We start from the raw sequence: 27622 nt of genomic DNA, 5'->3' as shown, positions 1-27622 counted from the left end.
TAATTTTGACTTTTATACCAGAATTATGCCTTGGTAAGTCATAAATTTGACTTTTTATCCCATAATTGACGTTTTGTACATTTTGACTGTCATAATTTTGATAGTTACAACTTCTTATGTCAGACTTATGACTTAGTATCTAATAATCTTGACTTTATCTCATAGTTGATACGGTATCTCATAATTTTGACTTTTGTCCCAGAAATATATTTTCGCATCTCATGAGTCTGACTTTTTAATCCCATAATTGACTTTTTGTCAATAATGACTGTCATAATTTTGATAATTACAACTTCTTATCTCAGACTTATGATATAGCATCTAATACTCTTGGCTTAGTATCTCATATTTTTGACTTGTATCCCAGAATTATGACTCTGTATGTCCTAAATTTGACTTTTTATCCCATAATTGACTTGTAATTTGATATTTATTACTTCTTATCTCAGATTTATGACTTAGTATATCATATTCTTGACTTGATCAGAATGATTGACTAGTATCTCAAAAAAATGACTTTTACCTCAGAATTATGACTTGGTATCTCATAAATTTGACTTTTTTCCCATAATTGACTTTTTGTCCATTTTGAATATTATAATTGTAATAATTAAAACGTTTTTATACCAGTCTTATTACTTAGTATCTCATAATCTTGACTTTATCTGATAATTGACTTATTATTGACATAATTTTAACTTTTTTCCCAGAATTATGACTTGGTATCTCATGAATTTGACTTTTTATTCCATAATTTACTTTATTTTTCATACTTTTTCTATCATAAATTTGACAATAACAATTTCATATCTCAGAGTCTTTAGATTTTTATTCCAGAATTATGACTTGGTATCTCATAAATTTGACTTCGTGAGTTTTGACTGTCATAATTTTGATAATTATGACCTCTTATCTCAGATTTATGACTTAGTATCTCATGATTTCATCTCATAATTGACAAGGTATCTCATAATTTTAATTTTATACCAGAATTATAATTTGGTATCTCATAAATTTGACTTTTTATCCCATAATTAAATTTTTGTCAATTTTGACAGTCATAAATGTAATAATTACGACTTCTTATCTCAGAATTATGACTTTGCATCTCATACTCTTGACTTAGTATCTCATAATTTTGACTTTTATTCCAGAATTATGACTTCCAATCTTATGAACAACAACTTCATATATCAGATTTATGACTTAGTATCTCATAATTGACTTTTTGTCAATTTTGACTGTCATAATTTTGATAATTACGACTTCTTATCTCAGACTTATAACTTTGCATCTCGTACTCTTTACTTAGTATCTCATATTTTTTACTTTTATCCCAGAATTATGACTCTGTATGTCCTAAATTTGACTTTTTATCCCATAATTGACTTTTTTGTCAATTTTGACTGTTGTAATTTTGATATTTATTACTTCTTATCTCAGATTTATGACTTAGTATATCATAATCTTGACTTGATCAGAATGATCGACTAGTATCTCAAAAATATGACTTTTACCTTAGAATTATGACTTGGTATCTCATAAATTTGACTTTTTATCCCATAATTGACTTTTTGTCCATTTTTAATATTATAACTGTAATAATTAAAACGTTTTTATACCAGTCTTATTACTTAGTATCTCATAATCTTGACTTTATCTGATAATTGACTTATTATTGACATAATTTTAACTTTTATCCCAGAACTATGACTTGGTATCTCATGAATTTGACTTTTTATTCCATAATTTATTCCATAATTTTATTCCATAATTTACTTTTTTTCATACTTTTTCTATCATAAATTTGACAATAACAATTTAATATCTCAGAATCTTTAGATTTTTATTCCAGAATTATGACTTTGTATCTCATAAATTTGACTTTGTCAGTTTTGACTGTCATAATTTTGATAATTGTGACTTCTTATCTCAGATTTATGACTTAGTATCTCATGATTTTATCTCATAATTGACAAGGTATCTCATAATTTTAATTTTATACCAGAATTATAATTTGGTATCTCATAAATTTGACTTTTTTATCCCATAATTACATTTTTGTCAATTTTGACAGTCATAAATGTAATAATTACGACTTCTTATCTCAGAATTATGACTTTGCATCTCATACTCTTGACTTAGTATCTCATAATTTTGACTTTTATTCCAGAATTATGACTTCCAATCTTATGAACAACGACTTCATATATCAGATTTATGACTTAGTATCTCATAACTGACTTTTTGTCAATTTTGACTGTCATAATTTTGATATTTCCGACTAATCTTGATATTTTTTTTATCTTGTAACTGAATTAGTATCTCATAATTATAATATCAATTTTTATGTTATAATTATAATATACAATCAAAATACAAAGCATGATTTATTTTCTGGCAAAATTGACACCATCTTATTGGTGGGCTGCATAACTGGCCATAGCTTTTGAAAATCTGATCACCAATTAGACATATGTTTTTTTTTTTCTTGAAAATGCTAAAAATGTCTTCATATAACTTGCAGCAGTGCATAATACATCATGCCATTAACACAGTAAACAATCTATATATGAATTAAAGTGCATTTTCAGTGCATCATTACATTTAATTTGCATAAAGCCAAACTTTTCCCAACTTCCCAAGATGCTGAACTCACTCACATCTCGTCACTGACGGCCACTGTCGCTCAAGTTACTGGTAATCATAAGCTGTCATTGAAAAGGAATGATGTCTGGTTGGTTTGAGGCTCCAAGTTGCTTTCGGTATCAAATCAGCTTAAGAATTACATTTAACACACTTCACCATGTTTAAATCCATTTAAAATGCAGATTATTGCTCAAAATAGTGCAGAAAATGTTACATGTGAAATTAACATGTCAGTAGAAAATGAAGAGTATGTTTTTTGCCATCCTCTGGCTCCTGTATGTACATAAAAATACACTTTTCACTCCAATTTAGTCATATTTTACAAAAAAGAATGCAAATCCTACTTATTATTTCATTGTCTGTGACTGCATTCCAAATGTTAATGCACATTCACAGTTTTTCATGTGTGTATTATTGTCTACTTTTAGGCTTGCGCGCACGTTCCTGTTCGCCCAAATGTAATGAGCAGGAGCGGAGCTGAGCGCTGAGCTCATTTGTCTGGGTGTTGTCAGGTGTGTGAGCTCTCTCTGCTGTCACTGGGGATTATTTCAGGCTGTCTGCTCTCTGTGTGCCCGAATAAACAGCATGTGCACTCACATATGCCACTGCCATACATTTCAATATACGCAGGCTGTACGTTTATGTGTGTGCATCAGCTTTTGCATATGAGAGTGAGGTCAATTAATTTGAACCCCTCTATTCCCTATTATCCTCCTGCATATAAAAGCATCACATATTTCCCATATGGATTACTGCCTTAATCAGCTGAATAAATGACCTTGACCTTTTCCAAGGGGTGAGTGAGATGGGTCAGCGTGCCACACCGCATATGTCATGACATTGGCTTTCTGATGCAGGATGGATTAGAGTTCAGCGTTCTCTTTGCGCTTTGCTGCATTGCATGATGGGAATCCTGGAATAGGAGTAGGTTTAACTGGTTTAACCTGTTAGCACTTGCTACATGTTACTTCCAATTTAAAGGAGAACTCCACTTCCAGAACAACAATTTGCAGATAATTTACTCACCCACTAGTCATCCCCGATGTTCATGTCTTTCTTTCTTCAGTCGTAAAGAAATTATGTTTATCAGGAAAACATTTCAGCATTTTTCCCCATATAAAGGACTGATATGATGCCCTGATTTTGAACTTCCAAAATGCAGTTTAAATCCTGCTTCAAACTATCCCAAATGTAGTTGTAAACAATCCCGGCCGAGAAAGAAGGGTCTTATCTAGCATAACGATTGGTTATTTTAATAAAAATAATACAATTTATATACTTTTTAATGCCAAACGCTCGTCTTGTCTTACTCTGCCTGGACTGTTTTTGTTCCTGTTCATGACAGTTAGGGTATGTCAAAAAACTCCATGACATTAATATCTTGGATGACAAGGGGGTGAGTACATACATTACATGTGAATCTTTGTTTTGGAAGTGGACTTCTTCTTTAAAGTAATTATACTCAGGCTCTTCTGAAAATGTGGTTTTAGTAGCTGCTTCCCAGTTCTCCCCAATTATTTGCACCTCTGACCCACCTCACCTTCTTCATCTGTCTGCCCTTGTCGTCCTGATTCGTGCATGAGGTAAATGGTGTGCGTGTTTGTTGTCAGCAAGGGTGCGGCGAGCAAGAGGAAAGGCTATTGATCCATGCTGACCATACACTCCACCAAACAGCTGTCGTCCTGACAGCACAAGACATATGAAGCATCAGATTCACCGTGTTGACTGACCTATTCCCATCAACAACACCACCAACACATGAAAGACTCCAGCGGTGCAGGCAGGGGAAGGGAGGGGAGGGGGAGAAAGCGTACCTCATGAAACCAGGCCGCATAAGCCTAGAGGATTTTTATTGATTACTAATGTCCATCCCCTGCACTCAGCAGCTTTATCCCAGTTGGGGTCCCCTGAGGTCCATCGTATTAATGTTAAAATCCAGGACAGAACACAATGTTTTTCTCCTGCTTTTTTTCTCTGTATTGAACAGAAGTCTTAATTTCACAAAAACAGCAACTAGAAGTGGGTCAGAGGGGTAAAAACAGCACAAAAAGCTTACTGCTGTGGATTAAAAAATTCTGGCTGGATTTTGAATAAAATGAACATCAATAATAGCACAATACAACACTGTTCAGTTAAAGGGATAGTTCACCCAAAAATAAAACTTCTGATTAATTGCAAAAAAAAAAAAAAAGTCAGAATTGCGAGATAAGAACATGCAATTCTGACTTTTTTCTTGCAGTCGTGAGCTCATATATTACAGTTCTGGCTTTTTTCCTCAGAATTGTAAGATATGAACTCGCAACTAAGAGTTAAGTCTAATTTTGAGGGGGGGAAAAGACTTGTGAGTTTATATCTTACAATTCTGACTTAATAACTCACAATTGCATGCTATAAAGTTAGAACTAGGAGATATAAACTCACAATTCTGAGGAAAATAAGCCAGAACTGTGAATTTGTATTGTGTTGCTGTCTATGCAGGGTCAGAAAGCTCTGGGATTTCATCAGAAATATTTTAATTTTTGTTCTAAAGTTGAACGAAGGTCTTACAGTTTTGGAATGACGTATGGGTGAGTAATTAATGACAGAATTTTCATTCTTTTTCAGAATTTTTATTACACGGTTTTGATTTTGTAAAAACTTTTATTCACCAAGGATGTGTTAAGTTAATAAAAAGTGATAGCATAGATTTACATTGTTAGAAAAGATTTTTATTTTGAATAAATGCTGTTCTTTTTAACTTCAGATTCATCAAAGAATCCTGAAAAAAGAATCACAGATTCCAAAAAAAAAAATATTTGGCAGCACAACTGTTTCCAACATTGATAATTCTTATAATAAATCAACATATTAGAATGATTTCTGAAGGATCATGTGACACTTATGTCACTTATTATTTTATATTGTAACAACACTTGCAAAATTACTGTTTTTTTCTGTATTTTTGGTCAAATAAATGCAGCCTTGATGAGCATAAGAGACTTCTTTAAAAAACATCACAAGTCTTACTGATCCCAAACTTTTGAGCGGCAGTGTACAGTTAAAACTTTACTGTTAAAAGATTAAATTTTGAATAGGACCTTATCAAAAATAGCGGTAAATTTGTTCTGGCAGTTTACCGGTATGAAAAGTTGTAACTTTACCAGTAAATTGCCGGTAATGTGCTCTGTGTGAACACAGAACAAGATTACCGGTATGAGCATGTACGGGTTCAGAACAATCAAAACATCTGATGCAGATGATGCATTTACTCTGCGCAGTGTGGTTCGGTTTGAAGTCTTCTAAGGCCATGTCCTAAATAGCACACTTAATGTGTACTTGCTCTCTTACGATGGCTGCTGCGTGCACATATCCATTAAGTCCACAAGACCATAGGGTGCCCCATTTGTCATTTTAGCTTTCAGAAGGGTGCTTGTGAGTGTCCTCTTTGAGGCTGCTATGTGCCCTCGATTACGTTATTAAAGTGTGGATTTGGGACAGGGACTAATACAACGTCTCTGGGCCAAAAGCAGCTTCATAAATGTGAACGTTTGACATAAAAATTAAAACATTAACAAAAATACTGACCATGTATATCTCTCAATGTTTGTCACAAAATTTACCAGTGTTTTGAAAGTGATGTGTGAATGGTGCTTTACCAGTAAAAAGATAAAACGTCATTGTTTGTGCGAACAGTGTATTTTTGTATTTATTGGTTCATTTGTATTATTGGTTCATTCATTGGTTTACTGATTCTTTCGAAAAATTGGACTGCATTGGTCAGTCTATGGCCACGTTCACACAGCAGCAGAATACGGTTGTCAAACCATATTTGAGTCCTTAATACGGTTACGTTCACACTAGGGATGTCACAATACTTAATATATAATATCGAACCATCGTTCAGTACGACATCCAAGGCTCAATACGTTCCATTTTTTCAGTTTTGCATTTAAATACTTTCCTTGTTTTATTTCTCTCAAAATTTGAGAGATGCTGAGATGAGGAAATATTTGAAAAAGCAACACTTGCAGAACATCTTCCCTTCTAATGAAATGCAATGATAAGCCTTTCTAAACTTGTTGTCCAACAAAAGAGAACATTATAACTTATTTTTACTAAACAGCATAAGTCGAGTGTTTGAAATAACTTCTTTTTGTGATCTTATCATAGAATGAGGCAGACAATATATTTTATACTGTATGTCCATTAGCAATGGCTTACAAATATACTTAATCATTATAAAAATACCCGAGATGGCTTGAAGAACACAGATAAACCATATATGTGACCCTGGACCACAAAACCAGTCATAAGTGTCAATTTTTTGAAATTGAGCTTTATACATCATCTGAAAGCTGAATAAATAAGCTTTCCATCGATTAGAATAGGATAGGATATCTATGTTAGGACAGAACAATATTTGGCAGAGATACAGCTATTTCAGTGTATTGAATCTGAGGGTGCAAAAAAATCAAAATATTGAGAAATCGCCTTTAAAGTTTTCCAAATTAAGTTCTTTGCAATGCATATTACTAATCAGAAATTAAGTTTTGATATATTTACTGTAGGAAATTTACAAAATATCTCCATGGAACATGGTCTTTACTTAATTTCCTAAAGGTTTTTGGCATAAAAGAAAAATCTATAGTTTTGACCCATAAAATGTATTTTTGGCTATTGCTAAAAAATATACCCCAGCGACTTAAGACTGGCTTTGTGGTCCAGGGTCACATATTATTGCAGACGAGTGTTTATTGTCCTTACATTTCATCATTCAAAACGTTTAACGTTATATCTTGTTTTTATTCAGTTACAACAATAGCGATGCCTTTATCCATATTAGAGATTTCCTGGCTGAAACGTCATCAGTGTTATGTCTTTGACGCATATGTGGATTGGCGTCTTCTGGCATCCAGTATGAATGAAACCCATCCTGTTTTGCGCAAAAATCTGAAAAATAATAACTCTGTCAAAAGAAATATTAAGCAGACGTATAATAATCCATGCTTTTTCCAGTGTACAGAGGTTTACAGGAGTATTTTGTTGTTAATTAGATGCAAAAAAAAAAAAAAAAAAAAAAAAACTGATATGGCAAGCTACAGTATCAGTCGCGGCTAGATTGGATTTATGTCGTGTCAGAAACTGGTAATACCTTCAGTTTTACGAACATCACCATCTTTGATATTGCTTTGGTCTCTGTTGCTATGGTTACTTGTAAGGAATACAGGCTTGACTCCCGTTCATACAGACAGTATTCAAAAAGCAACTGTAAGCTGCTGTGTGAACGGGACATTCGAGACTCACACCTGTAAGTAAATGCTGTTGTCAATCCCAAAATCTGACAGTGTGAATGTGGCCTATATGTTTTCAATTTGCTATTAAGAAATAGCACATATGAGTAGTATTACACTACACTGTTGGGATTATATGTTTCTTGTTGCGTGACACTTCGAAGAACATGATTAAACAGAAAATTTCTTTCAAATCACACTACTACTATTTTTTTATTTTTTAAATATATCTTATGCTAACAAAAGCAACATTTATTTGATCAGACATACAGTAAAACAGCAATATTGTGAAATATTACAGTTTAAAATAACTAATTTCTGTTTGAATATATTTTTTTTAAAAAGTATTTCTTCCTTTTATTTATTTATTTATTTTTCACAGTGAAAGCAAGCTGAATTTTTAGCATCATTACTCCAGTCATCAGTCACATGATCTTTCAGAAATGCTGATTTATTTTTTAAAGACACTTTTCTTATTAATATCAATGTTGAAAACAGTTGTGCTGCTTAATATTTTTGTGAAAACTGATACTTTTGTTTGATTTTTTGATGATCAAAGTTCAAAATTGCAGCATTTATTTATTCTTTACTATCACTTTGGAACTGTCACACCCCTGTGGACTGTTTTGTTTGGTTTTTCCCTCCTGTATCCTTATTTGGTCTTTCCTGTTCCGTTTCTAATTATTACGTCATTGGTTTATTGCTTACACCTGTCTGTGTCTCATTAGCATTACTATATAAGTTTGATTCAGTGCCTTGGTCTTTGGCCATTCTTAATGTTGTTATATGTGAGTTTATGTCCCGTTCCCGTTCCCTGGTTTGGATTATTATGATAAAGTATGTGTTCATGATTTCCTCGTCCCTGCTCTTCCTTCCCGCACACGACCCCTGACAGGAACATTATAAATGTCTTTATTATGATATTAATATGCCTTGCTAAAAAAAATCTTAATGACCCCAAACCTTCAGATGGTGAATTGTTCACAATGAGAGCAAAACTCTGCATTAAGAAACAGTCATGTTAAAAAGTTAGGACACCCTATTGAATTTCATGGTTTTCTGTATCAGGACATAAAAAATTATCTGGTCCTTGGCAGGTCTTAAAATTTGGAAAATAAATCCTCATCATCACATGACATATCACACAGTGTCATTATTTATTTAAGAAAAATACAGCCAAGAGGGAAAGGCCATGTGTGACAAAGTTAGGACACCCTATGAGTCCGTTACTTGTAGATCCACTTTTAGCAGCAATAACTTGAAGCATTAATTTTCTGTGTGACTTTATCAGTCTCTCACATCGTTCTGGAGGAATCTGGACCACTCTTGTTTTCAACGTTGCTCCCGTTTATTAAGGTTTGTGGGCATTTGCTTATGCACAGCTCTCACCACAGCATTTGAGTCAGGATGAGCTCTGGACTTGGACTGGGCTATTACACCTTGATTCTTTTCTTTTGAGCCATTCTGTTGTAGATTTGCTGGTTTGCTTGGGATCATTGTCCTGTTGCATGACCCAATTTTGGCCCAACTTTAGATGTTGGACAGATGCCCTCACATTTGACTCTAAAGTACTTTGATATACAGAGGAGTTCACGGTCAACTCAATGACTGTGAGGTGCCCCAAAACAAGCCCAAAATGATCATCCCTCCTCCAGTATGCTTGTCTTTTGGTATGAGGTGTTTGTGCTGATATGCTCTTTAGGTTTTCACCAATCTTGGCGCTGTGCATTATGGCCAAACATCTCCACTTCGGTCTTGTCTGTTCAAAGGACATTCTTCTAGAAGACGTGTGTTTTGTTCAGATGCAACTTTGCAGACCTAAACTATGCTGCAATGTTTTTTTTAGATAGAAGAGGCTTTCTTCTGCCAAGCCTTCCAAACAAGCCATTTTTGTCCCATATTTTTCTAATGGTATTGTCATGAACTTTATCATTTAACATGTTAACTGAGGCCTGTAGAGTCTGAGGTGTAGTTCTTGGGTTGTCTGCCATTTCTCTGAGCTTTACACAGTCTGATCTTGGGGTGAATTTTCTGGGACAACCACTCCTGGAAGGAGAGGTGTCTGTTTTAAATGTCTTCCACTTGTGAATAAACTTCAAATTGTTTGGAAATGGCCGTATTACTCTTCTCAGATTGATGGCAGCAACAATTGCTTCTCTAAGATGATTGCTGATGTCTTACCTCCTTGGCATTGTGTTAACACACACCTGAAGGCTCCAGACCAGCAAACTGCCAAAGGTTATGCTTTTATAGAGGCACTCAGACTTGCTGATGATCAATTAATCAAATGTATTTGATTAGCAGTGCTTGACTGTTACTTACCCTTTTAATTCCAATGTTAACAGTAAGGTTGTCCCAACTTTGTCACACATGGCTTGTCCATTTTGGCTTTATTTTTGTTCAGTAAGTAATGACACGGTGCAATTTGTCGTGTGTTGTTGTTCATCTAAGATTTTATTTTCGAAATTTTAAGACCAGCCAAGGACCAGTTTTTTTAATGATGTCCTGATACGGAAAACCATGGAATTCAATAGGGTGTCCTAACTTTTTCACATGATTGTAAATATGGTCAAATTTTGAAAATAAGTTTTCTCCTCCAACCAACCTGTTATACTGAGACCACTTTTCACAAACCAAATAATTCCTAATAGTTCAAATCCAAATTTTCTTATTGGATGGGTTCCTGTGTCATTCACAACTATGCCACATTATGTTGTTCCAAACCTGTAAGACTTTTGTTCATCTTCAGAGAACAAATTAAGATTTTTTTTATGAAATCTGAGAGCTTTCTGATCCTCTGTAGACAGCAAGGGTCCCACCACGGTCAAGGCACAGAAAGGACATGAGGGTGAGTAATTAATGACAAAATTTTCAAGTGAACTATCCCTTCAAACTGTGTCCTTTCTATTTTATTTCTTATTGTATATGTTCTCTCTGTAGGACTGACACAAATGGACAGGATCTCTCAGTGACAGTCCACGGCTCTGTTGCCTTATTTTGACCGACAAGACAACCTCATGCCAACTGTTCTAAAGCAGCCTTTAGAAAAAAGAGCAAGAAAAGGTAGTACGAGAGTGAGAGAGAGGATACGTGTATCATACTGATGTCCTTCCAGTAGCAGAGATGCACTGTACACACAAACACGTCACCAAACACCGCCAGGCTCTAGGACCCTGCGGTACACCGATGCTCTACCGAGAAGAGACGGGGAAAAGTGGGGGGTGGAGTGGAGCGCAAAAAGACAGTGGAGGAGGGAAAGAGAGATGTGGAGAGCGAAGAGGAGAGGAAGATGCAAGGATCCGCTTCGCTGCTGTAGTTTGAAAGTCTTGCCAAGGGGACTTAGAAGAGCATTGGTGGTATAAATACCCAGCATAAACAGGATTAAAAGAGCAACTACTGACTCCATCAGAGAAGTGTGAAGTGAGAGAGCAGCAGAGAGAGAATAAAGTGTAAGCATCAGGAGCGCTGTGTACTGCAGTGTGTCAAACAGGAGCTCGCTTTACTACAACACTCAACTTGGAAGACAAGAAACATCACTTTTTAACCAGCGCTCAAGTGAACTCTTTTACTCGAACACTACTTTCAATCCATCTCTCTCTTTCTCTCCGTCAGACATACTCGTACACACAAATGGAGAATATGTCTCGGTACTAAAGTACTGCTGAAGTTCAAACTGGGCCACTGGATTCATCTATTTTGCTCCAGTCCAACTGGACACGCACCCAGACACAGACACCATCGCAGAGTTCAGGATCAATAGAAGAGGTAGGTTTTGCTTTTATCTTTTGTGGAAAAAATGGATTTTAATCATTTTATTTTTAAATAATAATAATATTATATTAATATTATTCATATTTAAAAATGCAAATAAACATTTCAAGTTTATAATATTGTAAATTTAAATAATTATTTAAAAATGCAATTTATATATACATGGTATATATATTGTACTGTACATAAACTATATATAAATATATTAAAATTACATGAAAATGTACATTAGAAATATTTTTTAATATAATAAATATTTTCAGAATTTAATGGACATTTGCTGAAACTGTACCAGTATTGTCCTGTTTCTTCAAGCGTGGTCTGGATGTAATGCTATATTTATCTGCATTCCTCTTTGGATGCATAATATTTCATGTCACATCCTGGACGAGCAGATGTGTGGAACATTTTTCAATTTTGCTGCGCTGTTATTCGGACCTCTGACCTGTTCTCTGGCTGCTCAAAACGCACAACAAGATTTCAAACAATCCTTTTGATTTCCGTACACAGCTGGTGCTCGTGTCAAACAAATTCAATCACAAATTGTGACGCCAAACTCTTTTGTTCCTCTTGCATGGTTTGTAATGATATTTCTGCCAATCATAACACACACATGCTTTGCCTTTATTATTGTGTCACGGACTTCATTGACACAAGGACGTTTTTGCGCCTGGTTTGGGTAGGATGCACTTTCTGCTATTGTTAAGGAAAACTGCTGCAGTTCCCATTAGAGAGAGACATTGCTATTGTTAGTCACTGTATCTGCAATCCACTGTTGCCTCTGTAGTGATTCATGTAAGTAGATGCTCCCAAGAGATTGCAGGAATAAATGAATTCCAATACATCAAGATTAGTCAAAGTAAAATATATATCATGTTAATTACAAAGCAACCTCTATTCAGTTTGTGCTTCCACACAAACCATTCTACAAATCATACTTCCAGATTACAATGAAAAGGAGATTATTTCATGGCATACGGTCTTGTGCATTATTATCCTGAAAGTCTCTGTGCACCCTCTCTCTCACTACTAATCTAAACTGTCCTGTACAGACACACACACTACAGCTCCTGTTGTTTATCAGCGCTGTGCTGTCACATGCAGCGTGTTGCCATATTCCCCTGCCTGCCGCATGCTGGTGAGATAACCTTTTACTTAGCTTGAGTAATAAACAATTAGCCGGTGATTATGTGCGACATGTGAGAGGAATTCTCATTTGATTAAATGTGTCCTCAGCGACGCAGAGCAAGAGACAAGCTGTCGTATTTGTGTGTTGGTGCTGTATTGGTATTGTGCAAAAAGGTTGTTTTTAGATTATTTGTATTGTTATAATGTTGCATATATTGCGTGTCAGTGGGATGGACGCTGTCTTCATGAATGTGTGTGTGTGTGGCTTGTGGTTTCTGACTCAGATGATGGAGGAGAAGGCCAGTAAGAGGTCAGGCCACTGAGAGCTCTTTCATTCTTGCTCTAGGTCTGTTTCACACCGCTCGCATAAGCAGAATGCAACAGAAGCTGCCGCAGGATCATATTGTGTAACCAAACTGCGTGCTTATAATGTGAATCATTTGATTTCTAGGTTACAACTTTGAATATTTTGAGTAGTTTTTGAATATTCAATAGTATAGTATAGCATAATATAGTATAGTAAAGGACTACTAACTATGAATCCTGACAAATCACGTATATGGGCCATTTTACAGAATTGGTGTAAACTGCTGTCCCACAACCAAAAAACAGATTTAAAAAGCTTAGATGTTTCCTAAAATCCTTTTATTATCTTTTGAAACCCACAATAATATTTAAAATGTCAGTAAGCTTAATATATAGAAAATCATCAATTAGTGGGTGCTTGCAATTAGGAGGCAGATGTCCCAAACCCTAACCCCTGAATTTCAACTTATGAAAATGATATTGAAATCATTTTTGCATTTCCATTGTTGTTTTTAAAAATATCTTCAGAAGAAATGTTTATTGTATATTTTATTGTATATTTTCTTTGTAAAGTATAAAACTTTCGCATTTTTATGTCACTACACTGTAAAAAATAAAAAACACAATTTGTTGAGTCAGCTTAAAATAATTTGTTACCCTGCTGCCTTAATTTTAAGTTCAGTCAACTAAAATCAACTAAATGTTAAGTAACAACTTAGATATTTGTGTTTGCTAAACTTAACAGATGGGTAAGTAACCCAGCTGTTTTAAGTTGATTCAACTCAAATATCTAAGTTGTCACTTAGTATAATTTAACATTTCAAGTTGAATAAACTTTTTTTGAGTTGACTGAACTTACAATTTTAAGGCAGCCAGGTTACAAATTATTTTAAGTTGACTCAACAAATTGTTTTTTACAGTGTACCATGTTTTAGTCAACTGGCTGAAACTAACTTGAACTACACTCCTACATTTATGATCAGGAAATATTTATGCGTCACTCTCTCTCCTACATGGTGAATAGACAGGTCCCATCATTTGGAGGTAAATGTGTTCAAAATATGAAAAATCTGTGTGTGACTTTAAACAATGTCACTATATTTTCTATAATTAAACACACTTTTTTTGTTATTCCATAACATTTAATTTTTATGTGTATACAACTGTTCGGATCTGTGCTAGCTAACCATTCTAGGTTCAAAAGTATCTAAAATTGTCACTAACGAAACAGTCACGACCAAAACATTTGGTGACATCCTTGTTTTTTTGGGCGTTATCCTATAAAATTGTCACTGCTGTAACAGTCACAGCTGGAACATGTCATCATTGTTTCTGTAGTGACAAAAGGGAGCACATAATCCTTTATTTGAGGGATAATAAATAAAATTTTACTAAAGGTTATGCATTTTTTTTTAATATTTCATTATGTTTCAACAGTGTTTTAGTATGGGTCAAAATGATCTATTTTTTTATTTTATGCCAAGAATCAGTAGATTTTCAGTAGAGATCATGTTCCATGAAGATATTTTGTACATTTCCTACCATAAATATATCAAAACTTAATTTTTGATTAGTAATATGCATTGCTAAGAACTTCATTTGGACAACTTTAATGGCGATTTTCTCAATATTTAGATTTTTTTGCACCCTCAGATTCCAGATTTTCCAACAGTTGTATCTCGGCCGAATATTGACCTAGTATTTGGCCATATATCAATGGAATCCATATTTATTCAGCTTTCAGATTATGTGTAAATTATTTTAAAAAAGTGTCCCTTATGATTAGTTTTGTGGATTAAGTTACATATGTGTTTAGCATACTGCATGTGACAAAATAAGCTTAGAATGGAAACTCTACTTACAGCTATGCTTCTGCAACCGGTGTGATGCGGGCAGCCTGTTAATATCTGGCTGAAATAAATGTATCACTTACATGAGCAGTGCGAAACCTAAGCTCGATTCTGAAATATGTTCCTATACCACATCCAACTCGAGCGTCAGCAAAACAAGCCCGGAGGCTTGTTTGGTTCCTTGATGCACCATCATAAGCCTTTCAATTTATAAAATGCCCTCTAGCAGTAGAAAGCTGCTTGTGTAGTACAGTACATACACCTCAATGTCTACTTTACCACAGACAGCTGGAAGTGTCATAAGAGCACAATACACCAGCAGTTCTGATTGATCGTATTTTGCTCCCTATGCACACCACAGCTATCGTGTTTTGTAGCCATCTTAGTTAACAAGCACTGGCGTGAGATGAAAAGAGCCATCTCACACCACAAGAGAATGAAATGGAGGTCTGAACCAGTGGCTCAAGGCAGCCAGTCAGTTGGTGACTAAACGGACAGTGTTTTCTGTATAAGGTTACCTCTAAACTGGAACATCACATGCATTTGGGAACAGAACATGCGGCAACCATTTTCCCAAACTTGTAGGTGCTTATAAACCGCCTGTTGACAACAGAAGACAAGTTTTAAAGGGGGTATATCATGAAAATCGGAATGCGTCTACCAACCTAATAACGTGAAAAAGGACAACCCAGTAACTTTGTTTTGGACATTTTTCTGCAAGCATGTGAAAAAACGAACCGCTGAGATTTTGCTCCCCCGTAATGTAGGAAGGGGATTTTTTGGTTTTCACAAGCTTAGCATCAGTTTTAACATCATAGCAAAAATTCAAGCTAAGCATGCTAACTGTTCTGTCTTTGGCTGCACAGACGAGTACAAAACATCTTGGTTATGTACAGTATGTAACCCTCGTTCCTTAAAGAGGGAACGGAGACATTAAGTCATTGGGTCTCACTTGGGAACCCAATCACCTCTGAGCTTAAAAGAAAAGGCCAATGAGAATTGGCGAGTGGAATTTGCATGCCAAGCCACTCCTCCATACATATGGGTATATAAGGTGGAGGCGTGCATCCATTCAGTCAGGTTTGTGCTGAGGAGCCGAGACGCATCCTGGCATTCAGCGCAGTTCAAGGTTGTGGCAAGAGGGATTTAACGTCTCTGTTCCCTCCTTCAGGGAATGAGGGTTACATATGTAACCAAGTCGTTCCCTTTCAGTCAGTCACATCCGACGTTACGTCGACTGATGTCATGGGGTCCCTATGGAAAATGCCACAACCTGAACTGCGTTATGTAATTGAGGTTGCAAATGCTGACAGGCAGCCATGTCAGAACAAATGAAGCTCAATACGTAACCTTCCCAATGCCCTGTAAGTCAGATGAACGGGCCCACCAGGGGTGCCAGGGTTCTGAAGCAACTGTTGGGGGGTGGAGCACAATGACAGAAAGTAAGGCCATGTGGAGTTGGCTGAATCGGACCATCCAGATCAGTCAGCTAGACGGGCTGGGCAATGCTAACAGGCCCCCAGCTTGTGTACAAGCGGGATTAACAGAGCAGTTACCGACGTACCCACATTGGGGCAGCCGTGGGAAGAAAGGTGACTTAACCCGGGAAGTGTAGCGTTCCGTAGAGACGGGCACACTTACCTGTTTCTCCCGTGGTGAAGGTGAATTCATGCTCCGAGTCTGAGTGTGAGGAAGCAGCGTGTCACTCACAATCAGAACCTGGCGCGATAGACCCAGAGATTAAGAAAATTGCTCTTTTTGTGGGAAAGTGGGCAGCAGTGTTGATGAATGCCCCTGGCCCTCCCCCGGAGGTGGGGGCACAGATGTCGGTGTCCTCTGAAGAACAAATCCTGTTATCTCTGGGTCGCCCATCTCAGGGACGCTTCTCTGTCTTCCATGAAGATTTAGCAACGCCCTGAGAACCGGGCTGCGCACCTTTTCTACGCTTGGGAAAGGTGGGGAGTTCACCTCCAGCCTGATGCTCTTGGCAGCCTGGAGGAACATGGCTGTCAACTCAGCCTCCATCTGAGCAGCCCCACACAGTGTCTTCAGCTTCAGAAGATGCAGCGATTGACATTTTATCCTCATGGGGAGCTCCAAAAGAGAAACTTGGTACGCCGCGGGACAAACCACGCCATCTTTTGAAAGCTCCATGGGACTATGCTGGGAGGGTCTGGACTTTCATGTGGGCCCGAACATTCCTGACTGTGATCTTCAGGTCTCCCTTGCTTCTAACCAACGCAGCCACAGAGTCTTTCTGATCCAACGAACTGGGCTGGGTAGAGGGCGAGGGAAATCTCATTATAAATGAGCCGTGAGTTTAGCATAGCCATGGACATGTGCTCACGATACGGGCACGAGGCATCCATGATCGCTGTCTCAACATGCTTTTGGCCCAGACACATGAGACAGCGACCGTGACCATCGTCAGTGGTAAGGAAACTACCACAACCAGAAGCACGCAGGTGGGAAAAAAATCTTGTGAGACACACTCAACGACTGTAGGAATTTGCTCTTTTAGCTGGCTTGCCTAGGGAAGGACCATGGCACTTATCTGTGCGCAGCGAGGGCGGTCACTCCACTGAATGCAAGGCAATGGTGAATCTCACAGCAGAGAAACTCCTGCAGAGTCAGATGAGGTTCTTTCTACTTATTCTCCTTCGAGTGCAGTGCTCACAAAGCGATCAGCTCCGAAGCAAAAATCTGAATGAGTGGATGCACACTGCCATCTTATATACCCATATGTATGGGGGAGTGGCTTGTCATGCAAATTCCACTTGCCAATTCTCATTGGCCTTCAACACTCAGAGGTAATTGGGCTCCAAAGTGAGACCCCATGGCGTCAGTCGACGTAACGTCTCAGCCTCAGAGGACTGTATATTACACTGCTACCACACAGATCTAATATAAACGTGATTTCTTTCCCACCTGTTAACCTTCACATACATAAATGTGTGTTTTTAACTTAAACTTGTGTGTATTTGACAGTTCAAGCGCAATAAGACATAAAAAGTTTATTATTAATTTAGTACTCACATGCCACGTGGCAGCTGATTTCTTCGGATGTGTGCGCTCAGGAAAACACTGTATCAGAAGTTTAAACTAATATGGTTTAAAATGCATGATTTCAGCAAGATAGACATGATAATCAAAACCAAACGGATGTTTATTAGTAGAATATCTGAGTTATGAGCTGTAAAGGGGCGGGGAGCAGCAGTTCATTTCCATTTAAAGAAACATGCACGAAAACAGTGTGTTTCTGCTTCGACTCAAAATAGGCACTTTCAAATTTATATAATAAATGATTTGTGGAGTATTTTTGCTGTGACTTCAAGACATATTACTGTAGTAATATTTCTCTGTAAAACAAGGTATTACAATGGTACCATATCCAAAAACCTGGTAATGCCATGGTAGTTTTTGTCAGTGGCTTTTTGCACTTACTTTCTCTCTGGCTTGTCGTCCATTCTTTTCCCTGTCATTTCCTCTTCTCTCCCCCGACACTCTCCATCTCTCATTCTCTCCCTTGAGTTGGCGAGAGCAGTCAGTGTTTCAGAGGAGCCATTTGCACATATCTTAGCTGGGTGATTTCTCTCATCCCTCAGGCCCCATTGTGGCCCACACCAGCTGTGCCTGCGAGAGGGAGACAGACTGAACATACAGACGCTGTAGGGGCATTTCCTTTCCACAGACTTGATGTGTGTTTGAGACTTATATGTTTGTCTATGAGCCATGAACTCTGCCTCTATGTGTGTGACTCTTTCTCATTATCTGTAATCTGTTTATAATGGGACATCTCATTATTCTTGCTGAGCCACTTGGGCGCAGAAAAGGGCATGAGGGCTTGACAGATCTATACTGGTGACAATAAAGAATGAGAGAAAATCACAGCCAAGTGAAGGTAAAAATTGACATTTTTTATCTAATTGCACTGAATGTCTTTTGATTTCTGGTTGTATGTCTGAAATCTTCATGCATGTTGATGCTGTGGTATTTAAAAGATGAGAAATGCTGCTTTCGCAGGCAGTATCCGGAGGTTGGAAAGCATCAAGGCATGTCCGAATGCAATGTTTGCACAACATCCTGTTGACTGAAATGCCTTCATAAGGTTGGCTGAAGACGACATAGATATCCTTCGCTGCCTATGATATCTCGCAAACCTGGCATGCAATTCAGTGGTTGACTGAACAAACATTAATAAAAATGACATTCAGTGGAGCAGCTGCAAAAATAAATACATTTATAATGTCTATTTTTATGTCTACTTTTCTACTGAGGCTGCAGAAAGGGAAAAAAATCTAATTGCAAAATTTCTGATAATAAAAAAGTGATATGAAGCTCCAAGTTTTCTGTGCTTGTTTATAGAGCTGTACAAATTGACAATAATAAAATAAGAAAAAACAGTAATTCTTAAATATTTTATATTATTTATTATTTCTAGTTTTTGAACATTTAGACAAAGAATATATATATATTTCGGCCTAAATTTAATATTTTTATTTTAATCACATATAAAATGACAATTTTATAAATTAACTAATTTGCTGGGTTGTTTTTTTGACATAGTGCTGGGTCAGTCAACATATTGAAGGTTATGCATATATATAATTATATTAAACCTTTAATACGTAATATATATATGTTGCCAGATCTGCAGTTTTCCTGAACAATTGGGCTACTTTAACACCGTTGCCGGGGGTTGTTTTTCATGCTCGCGGGTTGAAGCAACCCCAATAACATGATATTTAGCTCCTGGAATGTAACAGCTGGGAAGGGTTTCTTATGAAACCTGGCAACCCTGTATATTCATGACTTATATTCATGTTTGAAAAGTTACATCAAAAACAGCTCGTTCCATCTTGCCTGTCCGACATTTAAGTTTCAACCCGTCAAATGCATAGCGCAACCACAGCTGCAACAGTAGCGCACTATTAACCCAGCATTTGGTTAAAAAAAAATAACCCAGTGTTTTTTAGAGTGCAGAAAAACACTGAAAAATGGGTAAATATGTTAAAAATAACCTAAATAAAATTATCTAACAAGACCAGCATTTGGTTAAAAAAAAAAAAAAAAAAAACAGTACTTTTTTTTGGAGTGCAGAAAAACTACCCAGCACCTGCGTAAAAAATATTACAAATAACCCAATAAAATAACCCAACAGGCTGAACCCAGCATTTGGGTTAAATAATAAAATAATAATAATAATAATAATAATAATAATAATAGCATTTAAAAAAAAAAAAAAACATTTTTTAGAGTGCAGAAAAACTACCCAGCACCTGGGTAAAAATATTAAAAAATAACCCAAATAAAATGACCCAACAAGCTGAACCCAGCATTTGGTTTAAATAAAAAGTAACCCAGCATTTTAAGAGTGCAGAAAAACTACCCAGCACCTGGGTAAAAAATATTTTAAAATAACCCAATAAAATAAAACAACAGGCTGAACCAAGCATTTGGGTTAAAAAAATAACCCAGCATTTTTAAGATTGCAGAAAAACTACCTAGCACCTGGGAAAAAATATTAAAAATGACCCAAATAAAATGACCCAACAAGCTAAACACAGCATTTAGGTTAAAAAAAAAATAACTCAGCATTTTTAAGAGTGCAGAGAAACTACCCAGCACCTGGGTACAAATATTAAAAATAACCCAAATAAAATGACCCAACAAGCTGAACCCAGTATTTAGGTTAAAAAAAAAAAAATAACCCAGCATTTTTTAGAGTGCAGAGAAACTACCCAGCACCTGGGTACAACTATTTAAAATAACCCAAATAAACTGACCCAACAAGCTGAACCCAGCATTTAGGTTAAAAGTAGCCCAATAAAATATCCCAACAGGCTAAACCCAGCATTTGGGGGAAAATATATAACCCAGCATTTTTAGAGTGTGAAAATAATTCAATGTAATCTTTTTAAAAGCAAGTTTCCTTGAGACATATTAAAATTCTGTGATAGTATCACCTCATACATTTACATGTACTCATCCACTTATCCAAAGTGATTTGGGGGCAGTTCACACAAAACGCGTTTTGCATTTAAAAACACAAGATAAAGGACAGTGGAATGGGGAAAAAACGGCACAACCTTAACTGACCTCAACGTTCGGCTAGCACGTTTACATAGAAAAACGCATTCTGTAAACTGCTTCTTACAGTGCACATCTGTAAGATGTACATCATATCAGAATAAAATTCCATTACTACACCATGGTATAGACATAGTACTGTTTCATAACCCTGGTTATAACAAGAACAGTGAGCTAGAGAGAAAGAAAGAAGCTAGGAACAATTGAACTTGAAAGATGACTGATAAATGAGCTCATTTCCAAACACACGCACAGAATGCTGGGATGTAAAAGCACCCCTCCCTCGGTGATGCTAAATTCCTTTTTCCATTATAATTTCATTTAGGGAGAAATTATGTATCTTTCCATCCTGAGTATAATGTGACAGTGTTGGGCTCAAGAAATTATTGTGCTGGAATGATCAAGGCTCACTTATATAAGCAGAGACGTGCAGCACAGAAATGACGAATTAGACTTGGGCTCATTAATCTTTGTAAGTATGAAATATGTTTTCATATAGATCCAATCCTATAGACTTAGAGTTAATTTCTGCTTTAATTAGGAAAACGCAGCTGTATAGAAAAGGGTGAGTGGATCTGTGTACTTGATATTGCCTTTCCACTCAGAACGCCTCTCTTGTGCTATCAGTGCAATATCTGTCGTCCATCAGCTTGTTCAGTGGCACTTAAAGTAGCTGCTGCTTCCGCCTGCTGCCGTTTACTGAGTCTGGCCCGCTTCCTATTCTGAAAAATGAAGACACAGACATGAATAAAATAATAACATATATGTTTCCCCTTAGCAGTGAGTTTTCTATCTGAACTTAATAAGGAAAATGCAGAATAATTGTTTGTTTGTTGGTTAACTGGTTGGTTTGCCTGTTTGTTTACTCAGTGTATGCTATTTATTGTTGTTGCTAGCAGTGAAGAAACTACTTAAAACAGTGGGGCTGTCACTACCCTGGTGAAAAAACCAGCATATGCTGGTAGGTATGTTTTGATGCTGGTTTAAGCTGGTCCTTTGCTGGTTTATGCTGGTCCTTAGCTGGTTTATGCCGGTCCTTTGCTGGTTCATGCTGGTCCTTGACCAGCAACAGCAAAAACCAGCAAAGGACCAGCAAAAACCAGCAAAGGACCAGCTTAAACCAGCTAAGGACCAGCATAAACCAGCAAAGGACCAGCTTAAACCAGCATCAAAACCTACCTAACCAGCATTCCAGCATCAAGACATACCTACCAGCATATGCTGTTTTTTTCACCAGGGTATTCCTTTATTCAATTCGAGTACACGATAAAAAAAAAAAAAAAAAAAAATCATTGTTTGAATTTTACATGTGTCTTGTAACCGGCAAAATACCGGAAGTGATGCTTTCCACGGACGCGAATCCGTGGAACGCATTATTAGACCGCTTTCCAAGGCTGCATGGTATATTAAACCTATTTAAATTACGACAAGGCATAATGCTATTGTGAATTCACAAACGGTACGATTCAATTAAATAAATATATGTGATATATAAAAATATATATGTTAATACAGATTTAGTGGACATTTGAATGAAATGTTTAGTCAGTTTTAAACAAGGATTAAATTGAGCTGTAAACTGGAAAAACAATCGTCAGGCCGTTGGCGCCCTCTGCAATCATTTGCTATGATGTTCAAAATACATTATGTATTTTAACAGTTTTGTTCAATAAAACCACATACTTGCTTTTGTTACTTTATTTGAACTACCCAGATAGCACACGTACATCTGAAAGATGTCTGTTAAAGATCACTTGATCTGGAAAGCATCTGTTGTTTACAGACATCTGACAGATGCCTGTATGTCAGTTTTACATGCATTTTAAAACAAATATCTTAAAGACATCTAATAGACGTCTATTGGACATCTGATAAGAAATGTCATATAGACGTATTGCAAACACTAAAAAATATGTCTTCCAGGTGTAAATGCAGACGTCAAATAGATGTCTCTGTAATGTATATGTGCTATCAGGGTATGGCGCACGTACATCACGGAGATGTCTATTTGACATCTGCTTTTATATCTGCAAGACGTATTTTTAGAGTGTTTGCTCATCTGCAATACGTCTATAGGACATCTCCTATCAGATGTCAAATAGACGTCTATTAGATGACTTTAAGATGTTTATGGTTTAGAATGTATTTAAAACTGACATTGTACAGACATCTGTCAGACGTTTGTACACAGCAGATGTTTTCCAGATCAAGTGATCTTTAACAGACATCTTGCAGATGTATGTGTGTTTTCTGGGCTCAATGCTATTATGTATGTATTTTAAGTAATTTTAAAGGCTTTTGTTTGCTTAGGTTGATTTTGTTGTAATGATCCAATTACCCAATTAATCATCAGAATAATTAACAGATTACTCAATTACCAAAATAATCGTTACTGACAGCCCTAAAAAATAGTACAATAAAATCTCTTTTCCTTTAAAGAGCCCAATGTTATTAATACCAAATGTACATCTACGCTGGACACATATTATTATCTTTTTGGCTTTGAAAGCACATTTATAAAGGGACCCTGACTTTGTCGGTTAAGCTAAAATAATGCTGAACAGGCTAAAGGAATCAAATAAAAAGACAGAAGTCAGTAATAAACAGTGCAAAAAGAAGATAAAGTACCAAGAGTTGTAGAAAAAAGCAAGAAACGGAGCAAAAGAGAGAGAAGCGGTTCTCTATAAAAGTGCTGGTGCTGATTTGCTGTGCTGTCCTTGTAGAGCTCCGTCCAACTGACCGGGTGTTTTATGTGTGAGGCAGAAATCAGAAAGGGAGGCAGGCTTATAATGCAGCTGACAGCAGTCCTTTTATGGTGACTGGATGGGGTTGGGGGGTTAGCAATAAAGCTGAGTGCATCTCCTCTGGAAGCAAGCCATCATAGCTTAAAGGTATAGTTCACCCTGAAATCATGTTGTTTCCAACCTGACTTTTTTTCTTCCGTGGAATGCAAGAGGAGATATTTTGAATAATGTGGTGGTTTCTCTTTTTCCATATGACAACAAATGGCGACTGGAACTTTCAAGCTTAAAAAAGCTGTCACATGGACTATTTTAACGATGCCTTTACTGCCTTTCTGGGCCTTCAATGTGTCAGTTGTGTTGCTGTCTGTGCAGGGCCAGAAAGCTCTCAGATTTCATTAAAAAATATCTTGTGTTTCAAAGATTAACAAAGGTCTTATAGGGTTGGAAAGACATGAGGGTGAGTAATTTTTGACAGAATTTTCATTTTTGGGTGAACTATCCCTTTAAGAGCCATAAACAATGTGAATGTGTTTGGGTGTAGGTCTGTCCATATTTTTTCCTGATGTTTGTGGCCCTCTCCATCCTGCCTGTTCTCCTGTTGTCCAATGTGTTCAGAGGTGCACTGCAGTAATGTTGATGTCAGAGAGAGCAGGGATCTGCACCTGAATTATCACCCTGGTGTTCCGTCTGCACTCAAGTGCACAAGCAGAATGGAGGAGGAGAAAGACAGGAGAGCACAGCAAAGCAATATGAAACAGAGTAATGCAGGCTTCAGCACTTGCTGCTGCCACTATCGAAACCACCATTATGTTGGCAGATCTGCTCTGCCGGAACAGTCTCATACGGTGCTCCATATATCTTCATGATGCCCTGTGTGGTAATAGATAGTGTATAAAATCAGATGCAATTCGATTTTGCCTCTACTTTATTGATCTAAGTGCACCACTATAGAGTCAATTTCTTTCTTTATCATGCCACTCTATGTGCTGCTGAAATCAGATTTCCTTTTTTACTTTCTGTTTGAGGCAAAGCAGCTGGATACAGCTATAAAGCTGCGGTCATGGACTAGCCTGTTTTCGATTGGGAAAAGTTTGAAATATTCCTTTGCCTATTAAAATATGCAGCACTGTAGGTGGTTTAATCAAAATACAAAACAACGTCAAAACCTTTACCAGAACTGACTCATCTGCTATGCCTTCCGAAAAACTCTAAATGAGTGGGCAACTGTATGAATCAGTTCTCCATCTCTCGATATGTCTGCTTCATTTTCAAACTGTACTCATGTTATTACCACGCTGTATAATTTAAAGGGATAGTTCAGCCAAAAATGAAAATTCTGTCATTAATTACTCACCCTCATGTTGTTCCAAAACTGTAAGACCTTCGTTCATTTTCAGAACACAAGATAGGATATTTTGGATGAAATCTGAGAGCTTGCTGACCCTGAATAGACGGCAATGCAACTGACACGTCAAGGCCCAGAAAGGTAGTAAGCACATTGTCAAAATAGTGACATCAGTGTCACTGTATCACTGTAATTTTATGAAGCTACGTGAATACTTTTTGTGCACAAAGAAAACAAAAATAACTTTAACCATTTTTTTTCTCTTCCATGTCAATCTTCGACGTGTGTTCATGAGAGTATCATGACACATGTGTGTGGTGCTGCTGTCAGTAACCTTTCTTCTTTATCAGTTTTAAAAACAGTCTTGAAATTGTTCATTTTAATGCATGATGAATAAAGACTTCTAATGGGACGGTTCATCAAAAAATGAAAACTGACATCATTTATTACTCTCGTGTTGTTCCCAACTTGTATGACTTTTTCAGTGGAACACAAATGGAGATATTAGGCAGAATGTTCAAGCTGTACTTTTTAATATAATGATAGTGAATGGGGACCAAAAGTGCACAATGAAAGCATCTTAAAGGGGTCATATGATGTTGCTAAAAAAAGAACATTATTTTGTGTATTTGGTGTAATTGCAATGTGTTTGAGGATCAAAAAACACATTATTTTCCACATACTGTACACTATTGTTGCTCCTCTCTGCCCCGCCTTTCTGAAACGCTTCGATTTTTACAAAGCTCATCATTTTGAAAAGTGAGGAGTTCTCTGATTGGCCAGCTATCCGGTGCGTTGTGATTGGTCAAATACCTCAAGCCCCTTATCATGTTGCGATGCCGTTTCCCGGTGCGACAAGACAAAAACAATAAAACCCATGATAAATGAGGCATTTGTTGCATCCAGTGGGGGCATAACTACTGATTATAATGACTCATATACTGTCTGTTTACACGTTGCGTTGCATTGCGTCGCATCGCGCAAACAAAACACCATGTCTGCATTTGTGATCATAGAAATGACAAACAACAAGCATTACTTTACACTGCTCAAAACTCGTGTTTGAATAGTCAGTAGCAAATTCTTAAAATATGAAAACATACTTACAGGCTGTGAGTCAGAAGTGCAAGACTGTACTTGCAATGTTAGAATTTCCCACTTTATAGCCTTAACCCTTTGTGTACAGCTGGCATTGTAGGCTACTCTCCCAGGTTCAGGAAACAGTCCTTCATAAAATGCACGACACCCATTTGAATATTTGCATTGTACTGTTCCGGAGCAGTTTTGTAAATATAACTCAACCACTGATTTCTAGTTGTGTCCTCATTTGGAAGACTAAACAAAGTACTTTTGCTTTCACAATGAAACACACAGGGTCTCCACAACATGGCAGGGGTTGCAGCAATATAAAAAGTTATGTCTTCTTTCTATGCATATACATGGGTGGTGTTATGCAAATCTACCCACACAGTGACATAGACATGTGGGGGCGTGTTTGAACAAGTCGTTTTAGGAAGGTGTGGCTGAGTCTTAATTTTTATAATAAATATCTCTTTGGGTTTGAGACTTCAAGCTTTACAGACCTTACAGTATATATGCACAAACAGCTAAGACAAAGGAAAACAAGAAACCGCATCAAATGACCCCTTTAAAAGTTATCCATATGCATTGTGCACTATATTCCAAATCATCTGAAGTCGTACCATAGCTTTGTGTGAAGACAAGACAGAAATTATTTGCAAAAAATTTGCTTGATAGCTATAGCCGCCAGTCACTTTCATAATATAGCGAAGAACTCAGACATTCTGCTACACTTTCAAAAGCTGCAAGGGTGACTAATGTCACTGATTTTGGGTGAACTATCTCTTTACTGCATATTTATATTATATTCACACACTCTACAGAGGGCAAATGATTGCCTTGAGGAAATCGTTAAAATCAAAATTTAAATTAAATTGCATTTTTTTCTAATGCAGTATTCTTGCATATCATTAATATTAAGTACGCTGGATCCTTTTATCAAAGTTTCCATTAACACTTAGTTGAATCCATTAACAAGTAGTTTAAAGGATGCGACATGCATCCTGAACCTAAAACCATTTACATAATAAATTACAAAATAATCAGCTGTGCCTAGCAGCTACATAATGCCATTGACAGAGATGATTTCAGATGTGCTAGACTGGTGCAGACAGGCATGTAGAGGACTGATCGAAAACAGCAGAAGGTTAGCAATGAGAGACAGACGCTCACCTGCACCAGATGCCTATCATTCGGAGACTGTCATCTTGGTTTTTCAGGGGCTGACTGACTGACAGAGGGGCCCCTGGGAAATGTGACAGCAGATTCTGATCAGACCAAGTTGCTCTTTTTAGCACCCACTGACTGGGACTCTTCAGCCAATAATGATTGATCATATAAAGGTCTACATCAAGTGTAATGTCATAGAATTGGTGACTCTAGACTGTC

The 27622-nt window shown here is 36.9% G+C and overlaps 1 protein-coding gene across 2 annotated transcripts in view; it reads left to right on the top strand.

Moving 5' to 3' along the window:
* Positions 1-11174: 11174 nt before the first annotated feature.
* Positions 11175-27622, top strand: part of tmem91 (transmembrane protein 91) — a 37347-nt gene continuing 20899 nt past the window's right edge. Inside the window, exons 1-2 of one of the 2 annotated variants that reach the window (XM_051135791.1) lie at positions 11175-11368; positions 11532-11684. The gene's annotated coding sequence lies outside the window, so the exon portion shown is untranslated. Of the gene's footprint in view, positions 11685-27622 lie in introns of both variants that reach the window. The other variant, XM_051135790.1, reaches the window with a different exon arrangement.

Source organism: Labeo rohita, chromosome 18 (genome assembly GCF_022985175.1).
Source record: "Labeo rohita strain BAU-BD-2019 chromosome 18, IGBB_LRoh.1.0, whole genome shotgun sequence".
Lineage (NCBI taxonomy): Eukaryota > Metazoa > Chordata > Actinopteri > Cypriniformes > Cyprinidae > Labeo > Labeo rohita.
The sequence above is the reverse complement of the archived record's forward strand: the minus strand, read 5'-3'. Positions and strand labels throughout refer to the sequence as shown.